This window comes from Myzus persicae, unplaced genomic scaffold (genome assembly GCF_001856785.1).
Source record: "Myzus persicae strain clone G006 unplaced genomic scaffold, MPER_G0061.0, whole genome shotgun sequence".
Classification (NCBI taxonomy): Eukaryota; Metazoa; Arthropoda; class Insecta; order Hemiptera; family Aphididae; genus Myzus; species Myzus persicae.
In genome coordinates, this window is record NW_019104089.1 from 47,532 (window position 1) to 60,030 (window position 12,499).

Below are 12,499 nucleotides of genomic sequence, written 5' to 3' on the forward strand. Positions count from 1 at the left end.
GAGTTCAAAACTTTATTTATAAACAAACTTTTTTTCATTTTCTTTTTTTTCCGAGAAAATTTTAGAATAAAAAAAAATAATTGAGAATAGTAAATATTTTGCTATAATATTTTTATTCGTTTCGTATTCGGTTATCATTATAATATTCCACGGAAGCAATTTTGTATAAAACGGATCTCATTTAAAATGTACGAAGAGTTAAATTACGTTAACAGACATAAATTTCCTACTGAGTCGCTGTCAAGGATGGCGAATTTATGGAGTTAAAAAGGCAATGTTTTTTTTAACCGAATTACAGTCCTCTCCCTTTCCAGGATGGCACGGTGGCAGGTTAAGGGTGCCGGTAGATTATTCTCCCCCTGACTCTGGAGATGGTTATACAATCTACCTATCTGGTATATACCTGTCGGTCGGTCGACTTCCCTCCTCGTTTCATTTTCCGTTGTTGTTGTTGCTACTGTTGTTTTATTTATTATTTTTTTTTTTCAAACACGTTCTTTTTCCCTGTCTTTTTGCCTCTCCCCCGATGGTTTGTCATGAGTGACTAATTTATTCACGTGGTTAAAAAGAAGTTCATTTGTTCATCTTCCTCCTTCTTCTCCGCTTCATCCTACTTCTCCCACTCTCGATCTCGTTGCACACCGTTTAAACCCGATAACCTCCACAATTTAAAAGACAAATCCCTCAGGCTACATTAATTGTTCAAGTACAATTTTTTCTCTCCGAAAGGCCACATAATTCTTTATTTCCAGGTCTGTCGGAACTGTGAATTATGTGTTTGACCTTAATAATTTGCTCCTCTACTCAAGCACCGTTCTTTATCAAGCGTATAAGTGCATACCTTGTTCTTCATGCTCTTCCGTGGTGAGCGCTATCCTCTTATTATTTTCCATCGAGTCTGAAGTACTGAAGTAACTAATAAACCGAAAAGAACAATAAGAATCTAAAGATGTGCAAAACCATAAATACATAATACAGTTTGTAAATGTCTACAGTAGGTATATCAGTACACTTACAGCAATAGCTTATATAAGGGATATATTTCGCTTAAATAATTCGATATTGTGTTTATTATAGGCACAATTTTTTTTAAATGCACTTTTATTTAGATAAAAATTGCAATGTCATAAATGATATCTTATATTTGTATGTACTAGTACAACGGAGTAGATGTACAATGCACATATTTACATTTTATACATATTTATATGTTCATCGGGTCGGCACTATAGCAAATTAGACTAGATCTATAAAACTAATACCAAAAACTGGTAGAAAATTACTAGATTTTGATAGCTTATTTTTGGAATTCACTGAATTTTTTTTTTAATTAGCCCAGAAAAATTGAAAATGGCTCAACCATTGGTACATTGAAAAATGGTATCAAAAAATGAAATTTTAAAATTTCAATTTATATACTTAGGTATAATAAAGTAGATACCTAGTTAAGTCGACTTAAACAAGGTTTCTAATACGTAGTTCACACTGCAGCCAAAAAACAGAATATATAAATATGTACAGTTCTTTTGTATAAGCATTTTAAGTTCAAATTTTAACGAAATTAGATATTTAAACTAAGAATAACGTTTTAAGTTATTTTGTTGTAATTTCAAAGTATTGTTCGTTGGTATATTTGACACTTTTTGAGTAAACTATTATATTTTATACGCACAAACACACAATGATATTTTCAAATGCAATTTTTAGGCATGAATTAATTTAACCTAGTGTTCTAGTGTAGTATTACAGTACCTAATATTATTACGCAAGTACTATATAATGCCTAAAAGTAAAATAAATTACTTTAACCACAATAATATACTACCATAAAATATACTTAGTAATATTATAGACTGATAAACCGTCTTCACTCGAAATTATTCTTCAAATAGGTAGTAGGTACAATGCTTTTGTATCATTGAATTCAAATTTAACACATCCATTACATAGGCGTGGGCAAATATAAATTACGGGGGGCCTCGACAATATTTTTGGGCCCTTTCTTAACAAGGCATTTACCTAAACATATTAATCAGTGATACCTATAATTACCTTATAGTACCAGGTTATATTATATTCCTTTGGATCTAATATCTATTTCTTAGACAATTGTAATGTTTATTTATTATTTGTACTTTTGTAGAAAATAGCATCTAAAGCTGTTATATAAACATTTTAGGTTTTATTTTTTATTTATCATGAAACATCGTTTATATTATAGAATATATTTTAGGAATTACATTTTATTTTAATAATATCAGTTAAAATACAGACCCCGCAATGCTCTGGGACTTATACATTTTAGGGGGGCCCCCGTTGCAAAATGTCAGGGGGCCGATACAACCGGCCTCCCCTTGAGCACGCTTACGATCATACTACCATTATAGTAACTTTCTAGACAACTAATGTACAGCAGAGCATTAGTGCTCGCCTGCTAACCCACTTAATCGCTTTTTATTATTGCTGTTGTGTTCTATTATAGAACGGTGTAAAATAGGTTTATGACAACATTTTAGAAATAGCTTAAAATAATAACAAAGTAACTAACATTTTTGAGGATAAATCATTATTTTTATTTTATCATATTTTCTCAAAACTTATAATTCAAACAATTTAAAATAAAATTGAGTCCATCTATTTTTGATAAATTTAAATTTAAAAAAAAAACTGTCAAATGAGTACCGCTCATGCTGTACAGCAGTTGTCGAGCATGTCGTTGTAATAGACGTGTTGTATTTGAATTCAATGATAAATCATGCTGTACAAAAAACGATCCTGAACGGAGACGATGTGTAATCCTAGTATACTTAGTACTTATATAAATAATGATATAAAGAAATTTAAAAAAAAATTATTCAAAACCGAAAAGATAGTGTGGCCATGAATAGCGTAACTTTCTGGTGGAACTTTAATTGGGTAAGAAACTTGTTGGAAATCTCCTAATAAAATTTCTAATGATAGCTATGAAAAGAAAAACTGTTATGGATTTTTAACTAAAATTAATTTACAAAATTAGAAAAATGTCTCAAGGCCATAAATATCACAAAAATAGTCAAAATAATTATCATGTGAAGAAAATTCTATTATAATTATTTGATAAAAATATTATGTGTCTACAATAATTAGTTTTTGAATTTTAACAGATAAAATCTATTTTTCAAAAATTTAATTTGATTAAAAAATACCATTGTTTTTTTTCTATGCTTTTGAAAACTACGCTGGGATTCACTTTTCATGTTTAACCTCAATTCATTGAATAATGAATACTACACATTTTGTGAACATAATTTGTATGTTTTTTATTAAGTACATAGTACTTTAATAGTTTAATGATATTTGAGTGATCAGAAATCAAAATGAAACTTTCCGGTTTACATTTAAAACTTAATGTTATAGACATTGGAAGAAACATAGTTATGGCTAGATTAAGCGGGACTCAGTCCTCTAATCTACACAATTTCCATGGTGGTAGCATTATAGCTGCTCCATTAAGTCTATCTTAACATTGTTTATTAACTTATGCAGCGCAATTTATAAATACTTTGTGAAACCGTTTCATAGAACGACCGAGCATTAGTGTCCATGCAGGTAATACCAAGCTCCCAGAATTTTTTCTGCATCAATTTTTCGAAACTAACTTTGCTCAAAATGATATTTAACAATAATTAATATTGTGTAAATTTAAAATAACAACTCACGGTTTCGTACCTAAGAGCTAGGACTACAATTGACTATTCTTATTTATTTATACTGCGTTTTACTAATATAATATGCTTCATTTCGTTATTGTTATATTTAATGAACTGTAATTAAATTTGAGTACAGTATTTTGTATGAATTCCAATTGGCATTAATTATTCAAAATAAATAAAAAAATTAAAATTTGACTCGCAAGTATTTTCATTAAAAATATGTTAACTGTACTGGTGCTGATAGGTTGTAGATATAGGTAGTAAGTAGAACTTAGTAGTAAATACACGTGATAAAATAAGAAAAATGTGTTAAGTAGTTATTGCAATGTTCAGTAGAACATAATATATTTATTATTTATACCAGAAAACTAGAAACAGTACGCAATTAGTACTAATAGGTTGGCCCTGATATTACATGAAAAGTAAGCCCGCGGGGGCGTTGCCCCAGACATGCCATACATATATATGTATTCACTTAAAAATATAAGACAATTTACAAAAAAAAAAGATATTTATTTACTCAAGTTTCATTTTTTCCTAATTATAATAATAAGTACACAGATTTATTACAGTAATCCTCGATACACGGACACAGAGTACCATATAATATTATTATTATAGTCGTATAATGCATAATATATTAAATTACTGAACTGCGGAAGAGTGGAAATAACAATAATTATTACTTACCTTGACAGATGACACCCCCATCGATCATCCATAAACCATAATAGGTATATCTATTATTATATCGTCTGTACCTGTCTCAATTGTATTGCATCTGGCCACAGCAACATAAGGCTGGCGCACTCTAGCGTTGATCAAGCCAAAACGAAGCTCGTTGTAGTTTCTGTACGTATAGTTTTTCGTTCGCGTTAAAATAACTACCAGATTTTAAAATGTTCATATTGTATCAGTGCCGTAGATTGGCATAAATTGCTTAGGTTTCAATCAGTTTGTAAGGGTGTAACTGTACAACCCTCCCTCCCACACCCTTAAACATGGTTTTTTTTATATCTTAAATGTAACATTATACTAGCAAGGCTGGGCTAACGAGTTAAAAAAGGCGGGCAAGTGATACCCTTCATCACTCCTGTAACTACTGTAGGTTTCGAATGCATTTATGCATCACTGTAATGGATAGTGTTAAATTTGATTTCGATGCTACAATATAATAGACCATGATATATGAAAAACAATCCTGAACGAAGACGGTCTGTCAAGATTAGTATACTAAGTATATTTTATGATACTATATTGCCATTAAAGTAATTTACCTACTTTACTATCATACGTTAATAAGATGAATTAATTATTGAGGAAAAAATTGCATTTGAAAATGCCGATGAGTGTATAAAATATAAAAGTTTGCTACAAAATTATTTGGATTTTAATGATTTTTATGAATTTTGTCAAAATTTGAACTTTTAATGCTTATATAAAATAATCGTGCGTATGTATCTGTAATATTCTTGAACTAGTTGAACTACCTACTATATCATAACAAGGAATCTTATAATATACATTTTCAAGCTCTTTTTACATTGACGTTTGACTTGAAATATTTTCTCTAAACTTATAGAACTCCAGTCTCCAAGAACACCAATATCTAAACTACTACCCATTTTATTATAGTGTTAATGTATAGGTAGGTGTACAGGTACCTGTAAATTAATAATTTGTAAGTTACAAAGCTGCATAATACTATAGGTAAAAGTCTAAAAATGTTGCTTAATATTTTTTCTGCTGTAAATTTATCTGGTAACTCGATTCCCGTTTTGGAAACACAACTTTTTTTTCAGATCTAATGTAATAAATAATAATTAATAGCCATAACCTATGGAGTTGCGTAACAATACGTTAGTATACTTGATAGATACGTTTTGAACTTTAAATGCTTACAAAAACCAAATGGTACGTATGTATTTTTAAACTGCTATTGTAACAATGTCTGAGGAACCATATATTAAATTTTCAGGTTTTTAGACCCTACGAATAAAATTGTATTCACATTTATAGAAAAAAAAACTAAATAAATTTCAAATTTTTGCAGCTTTGAAACAACAAACAGCTTTTATTGGACGGATGTGTGAAGGTGTGAATATATGTTCTGACTCGTTGAGAAATCCTAAATTGTTCTTGTGAATGCAGCAGTTTAGTGTATAATCTTTAGAACATCTTTTGATGCTAAAAAAGTGAACCAATCTGGTCCAAAATATGGTTAAGATCGGTGGTTTAGTGCACTAATGTCGGTAATATTTGTAATATATTAGCAGTGACTTACGGGTAAGTTCATCGTTTTCTATCGGTGGTGAGTTCGGATATTGACCGTGATCTAGTCGTGAGGTGGATCTGTGTCAAGAGGTGGGCTGAATACATCAGATAGCAAAACTAAGTCACCAAAAAGAGACGCATATAGGTTTGGAGAAACGAAGAATTTGGTTCTTATTATCTCCCGGTTTAGGAGACGACGAAGGTGACGACGATGACGATAATTTTCGTTTTGATTGGTTAACACTAAACATGGTCATACATTAGATATAGTTATATAATATTGTATACAATTTTGCTATGTCCGAGCTATGACTGTTACGATAACCTTAATAAGAGCGATAATAGTGTCTACAATGCGACGGTCTACACAGAACTTATGTAAGCTAATTAATCAATCATTTTGCAACAATTCACTATAGGATATTTAAATCAAATATAAAAATACATTTTCTGTATTTTGGTATTTGTAATATTTACGTAATGGTAAATCCCTGTATACTAAGAAGCTGTACATTACTACACACCGTGACTGATTTGTATAAATATTTTTTACTTTATTAAGTTGCGTAATTGTACATTTTTTGTTATTTAATATATTTATGTACACTCTTTTTCGAGTTTTCGACTGATCGATACAAGTAATGATATATTATGTATAGTGTATACATTAAGTTTAGGAAACGCACGAATTTATTAGTTAAATTTTGAATTCTATTCAAATTAATTCAATTGCTAAAAAATTATATGTATTACAATATATTAACATATATTATAATGTACATAGTCACAAAAGTATCGTAGCAATATTTTATTATCCTATATATGTAGCTTTGTCTATATGAACGTATAGAAAAAAATAAAAATAACCATAAATCCATAACAACGATAACTCCGTATATCGGTCAAATCAAAAATGATTTATGAAATAGGTGCGCCAAATTTAAATTGTTTACCACTTTGACCGGCATTGTAAAATAATAAATATACAATATAGTTTATTCTATGTACACTGTACAGGACGATATGATTACACATTATAGCTACTATTAGAGCAGCGTCACTATAATTATTTAATGCCTAATAAACGTGTTATAAAAATGGCATAATGTGATCAATTCTGAGTTATGGGTTTACATTTAAATAGGTAATATTAGTTAAAATGCATTAAATTAGAAGCGTGTACCTACCTTCAGTAGCTGCGATACAAATAAATAGTATTAATAATGATTTTAATATTATACACGTTACAATATTGATTTGGCAATTAAAATAATAAGAATTGTAAAAAAAATTATAAAAAAGTTTATTAGCCGGGACAAACAAGAAAGGATCTTCATTCTTCGCAATATATTATGCTCGATGGGTTTGTTTTGTATCGACATATAATTTAATTCTAATAGGTATTTGTTTTATATTATTTTTGTAATCTTAAATGTTTGAATATTTATTTATTATTATATCTATATTACTATAGCATTCACTCTTAAGTGTAAACTAATCTTGATAAATAAATTTTAAATATTTATGTAGGTACCTATACCTGAGTATATACTGCAAAGAAAATATTCTAACAGTCGAGATAAAATTGCCTTGTGCCATTATCTTATCTCTTTTTTAATATTACGGTCATATTTTCGTCAGTAAGTATTAACATAGTATAAACGAGTAATCGATTAGCATTTGCAATAATAAAAGTATTTAATATACACATAATATATTGCTACATTTGTGATGTAAGCTACAACTTTAAACTTATATTAGAAGGTAACCGAATACCTACTAGAAGTAAAAATAAAATTAGCATGGGTCAATAATATTTTTAAAAAACCTGTATGGACTAACCTATGAGTGATTTTTAGATGTATTATAGATTGTTTATTAATCATTAAAAAACATAGTTCATTGCATATGTCAAAACAAAATTTTAAAAGAACGGACATCATATTTATATTCCCATATCCATATTTCATTTTATATACAACTAATTATTAGATGCCTAAATGCATAATATCAGCAAAAATTAAAATACTGTAATAATAACGAGTATAATAATAACCTACCTACTCATTAAAATTTATGGCTGTTACATTACGTATAATGTGAAAATATCATTTTAACATTATTAACCATTAGGATTTGGGTAACAATCGCAAATGTAACTTAAAGATATATATTTTAATTGCATGCAGGATTGAAGGAATATTGGGAATTTAGTATAATTAAATGATTTAACTATGAATAATATTATAATTATTTATTTATTTATAGTTACTTATCTAATAATTTTTTATTTTATATACAATTTTCCGTATAAAATAGGTATTCACTATTCAATGACGTAAAACTATAAGTATGTAAAGTATGTATGTACAGTGCACGACTTTGACTATTTTAGCCCCTCCCCCTTAAGCTTTTCACGGGTATGGCTAAAATATATTTTTTTGTTTAAAATATGTTTCAAATTTCGGAATTGTGAAGTGCCTATCTATCGTATGTCTCTTGGTTTTCTTAACACAAAATAATAATAAACTACACACCAACTATTGCAAAACATTTTTACCTATGCTATTTTTCAAAATTGTTGTTGATAAGCATAAAATGTGATAAAAAATCTACGGTCTACGAATATGAGGCATAAAGAAAATTGAGACGTATTGATGCATACGTATATATTTCATATGTATGGAAAATGTTTAATGTCAATGCCTGCATATATATAATAGGTATATATAATATATATATTATGTAAAATATAGAAAATACCATTTATGCTTCTTGATAAGCCAACTATTTTTAAGCAAGCAATCGTATGATATTGAACACTGTGAAATGAAATTAGTGGTAAGATAATTTTAAAGTACCTAGGACCTAGGTATAAGTGTAAAACTATATTTTACATAGTAATTTTTTTTTTACAAAAGGCTTGAAACTCATTGAAGTCAAACAAACGACAGACTATTTACTAATACCATGTAGATTGTAGATGTAATATGACTACAATCTCAGGAGAACTAATAATAAAAATAATAATTAATCGTCTTATACTCTTATGGTTTTATTATTATAGCTTATAAGTTATAAGTACAAACATGTTGCAGGGCTAGAGTTATATGTAGCCGCCCCAATAAAGCCGTCAAGTCATATACATTTTTCCCATTGTCTGTACCTATATATATTATATCACTTATTTTATTTGTTTATACAGATTCTAAATATTCGTTTTCTTGATAAAAAAAAAAAAACAAGATGTATGTTCTAATTTTACTCGCCGAATGTTTTCCTTGAGATATTTATTATCGCTAGTCAATTTAAAAATGTAATTTTCTAAAACAAATAACTATTTAAGATTTAGTGAAATGCATACTAATGAAAGATTCAAAGATCTATGGTTTTCCCGGAACTTCTTAAAAGTTATAAAATATGGTGATCGGAAAATAAACCCAAATAATAAATACCCCCGATAAAAAAAAATCCTATGAAAATTTAGGCAATTTTGAATTGTACTTTATTTTAGATTCCGAGCGGAGCAATGAATGAATTGATTTTACTGTGATGCGTGTTTTTTTTGTGTCTGTTTAATGTTTTCATCTTTTGGGGCAGTAAAAGTGCTTTGACTTTCTTCGATAGCCTCTTTTCTGGTAGGGAAGTGAATCTAGTTGGTACTTTGGGGGGTTAAAAGTTCAAAAATTAACCAATGTTTTCAAAAGCGACAGGAAAAACTGGACTATTTAGGAAACCAAGTGTTCGACAAAATCGATTTTGATTTTTTTATTATTGTTTATTATTACCTAATAACAATGTAAATGTAATATAAAATATTCTACTACCGAGGTTAGGTTAACCTAACCTAACCTACCGACAGACCGTCTCTGTTTAGAAACGTTTATATATATATATATATTAGTATATCATTGAATTCAAGTTTAACACCATCCAAAGCGGTAAACACTTTTTTAATATTAATATGTAAGTTAATTTTGATTTTTAACCTTTTTACATTTTTATAAAAATTATTACAGTTTATATAAGAAGGTTTGAAAAACCAAAAGTTTACGCACGATAAAAATTTTATGTGGCCAATATTTGTGTTTACGCATATACCGTAAATCATTTTGAGTGAGCAAAATAGACGGTCAAATACTGTATGTCTGTATTATATTCCTGTAATACTAAATACGGTAAAATGAATATTTTTTAAAGACATTACACCTCAATCATTATGTGATGACAGCAGTGGAATTGGAATATGAAAGTAGGTTGTGAATACACAAATGTATAGATATACGTTACTAACTTATCATATATTTTTAACAGTTTTTTAACTATTTTTGTTTATTTATTATAGTTATATGATTATATAATATGAATGAATGGAACCTGTAACATCATTTTATCTTCAAAATTTTAATAAATAAGAACTAAAAAATAATAAATATAATATTGTTTCTAGTATTTATGAGTAGTTTTATACTATAATATTATATTAGATACCTTCCTATTACATAGTATTATTATTATTATTGTAATTGCCTATAGCCTATATGGGCTATTTCAACAAACTTTGAATATACACTATAAAATAGTTGTTATATTGAATTTATAAAAACGGTCTTAATCGGTTTAGATAATGTTTAGTTAGGTATGATGGCTTATAAATTATAATAAAAGTTATATTATAAACTTTACTCTTGATTGTGTATTGTACTTTGAACCGATAGCTTCGAAAATGTTATCGGAATAAATTAGTTTCCTTTCCTACCTACTTATTTTTTTCTAAATATTTAACGAAGATCGTTATACTACATATTGTAACATATAATATATGTATTAAATTGTGTTATTTAACTTAACGTTTCGTGGCCATGCATTAAATTATATGATTGTATGTATCATTTATTCATATCTACATACCATTTAATATACATATACGTAAATAAAATAACAGCTTAATCGACAAATTAAAATTAATTATCGATCTAACACTTAAACATATTTTATATTTTTAAACTTGTTTATAAAGATAATTCATAACATAATAATTAATAACTGCAATAATTATGAAATACGTATACATTCATACAGAATGTTCTATAAATTATACACGAAACGCCAAAACAGCAATTATTTATAAATGTATTATAACATAGCTATATATATATATAAGTTACATCGATAAATTATAGTTCATTGGACAATGAAGTAGGTAGGTTATGCTTAGTGTTTATTTTGATTGCTTTTAAAGTATTCCTTTTTTCGTAAAATATACATATTGTATTTACCTTATTTCGATATTCAAGTTATTCAAGTTAAGTATGTACATACAAACGCTATAACAGAGGACATTTATTAAAAAATGTCATATAGGGGGTTAATTTTTTTAACATCAATGTGAGCTGGAGAGGCATCGATCCCATATAACTAATAAGATGCCTGTTTTTTTAACTCTCCCCCCTCCCCATATCTACATATACATAACACTATACGTATTTAATCTTTTTTTCTCTAAAATTGTATTTGTAATTGTAACACAAAAATATAAAAACAAATAAAATTGGGCAACCTGATCGTCTCAGTGTTTAGACATGAGAAATAGGGATGAAAATGTAGTGCTTAAGTTATTACAATTATCATAAGCTAATTTGTTATACTTAACAAACGTAGCATGTTCAAACAATATCTCATCAGAAGTGTCGTAATGTCCTATACAATAAAAAGTAAACCTTACGGCTTACGGTATAACTATGGCATTTTTAAATTAAAAAATCATAGTGAGTGTAGTCCATACGCGTATCTAGGTATTATATAAAATGTTTTTCTAATCTGGAAATTGATTTTGAAATGTTCAGAAATAAAACAATATAATATACCTAGATAATGACGTACAATGAATTGTTCCGTCAAAGTGTAAATACCTATAAATAAATATTTGAACAAATATATAATACAAGCCTTACAGTTACCAAACATGTTACGCAAGGTTTAGTTGCCACAAATATTATACCTATTACCAATATGTACCTGTACTACAATTTTACTTATTGATAATACACTTGATTCTTTAATATTATTTATGTATACAAATTAGGGTGGTTACATATTTTATGTTTTTATAGTATTACAAAATTAAGTATTAGGTACCTTTATACTTATATAATAGTATACCTACTCAATAGTCGTAATTGTACGATACCAACTCCTTTATTTGACTTAGAAGCATCGGTGAATATTTTTTGGTGGTTCTTGAAGTTGTCTAAAATGCCGTAAAGATATGACTTTTAAATATAAGTATTTTGTTGTGAAAGAGCATATAGTTAGGTGATAATTGCACAGGCAAGTGTTCTCTCAAGAGGAGTTCATATTTAATTAGCTGAGAATTATTCTAGTTGAGTTAAATACATTTTCATTAGTCAACTTGGTTATTTCATTATTTATATTACTATATGTTTACCACCATTGGCGGCGCCTTAGTGTTTAAAATATGTATACTATGCGATCGTACATCAAGGGGACCCCATCAACTCCCATTATTTTAA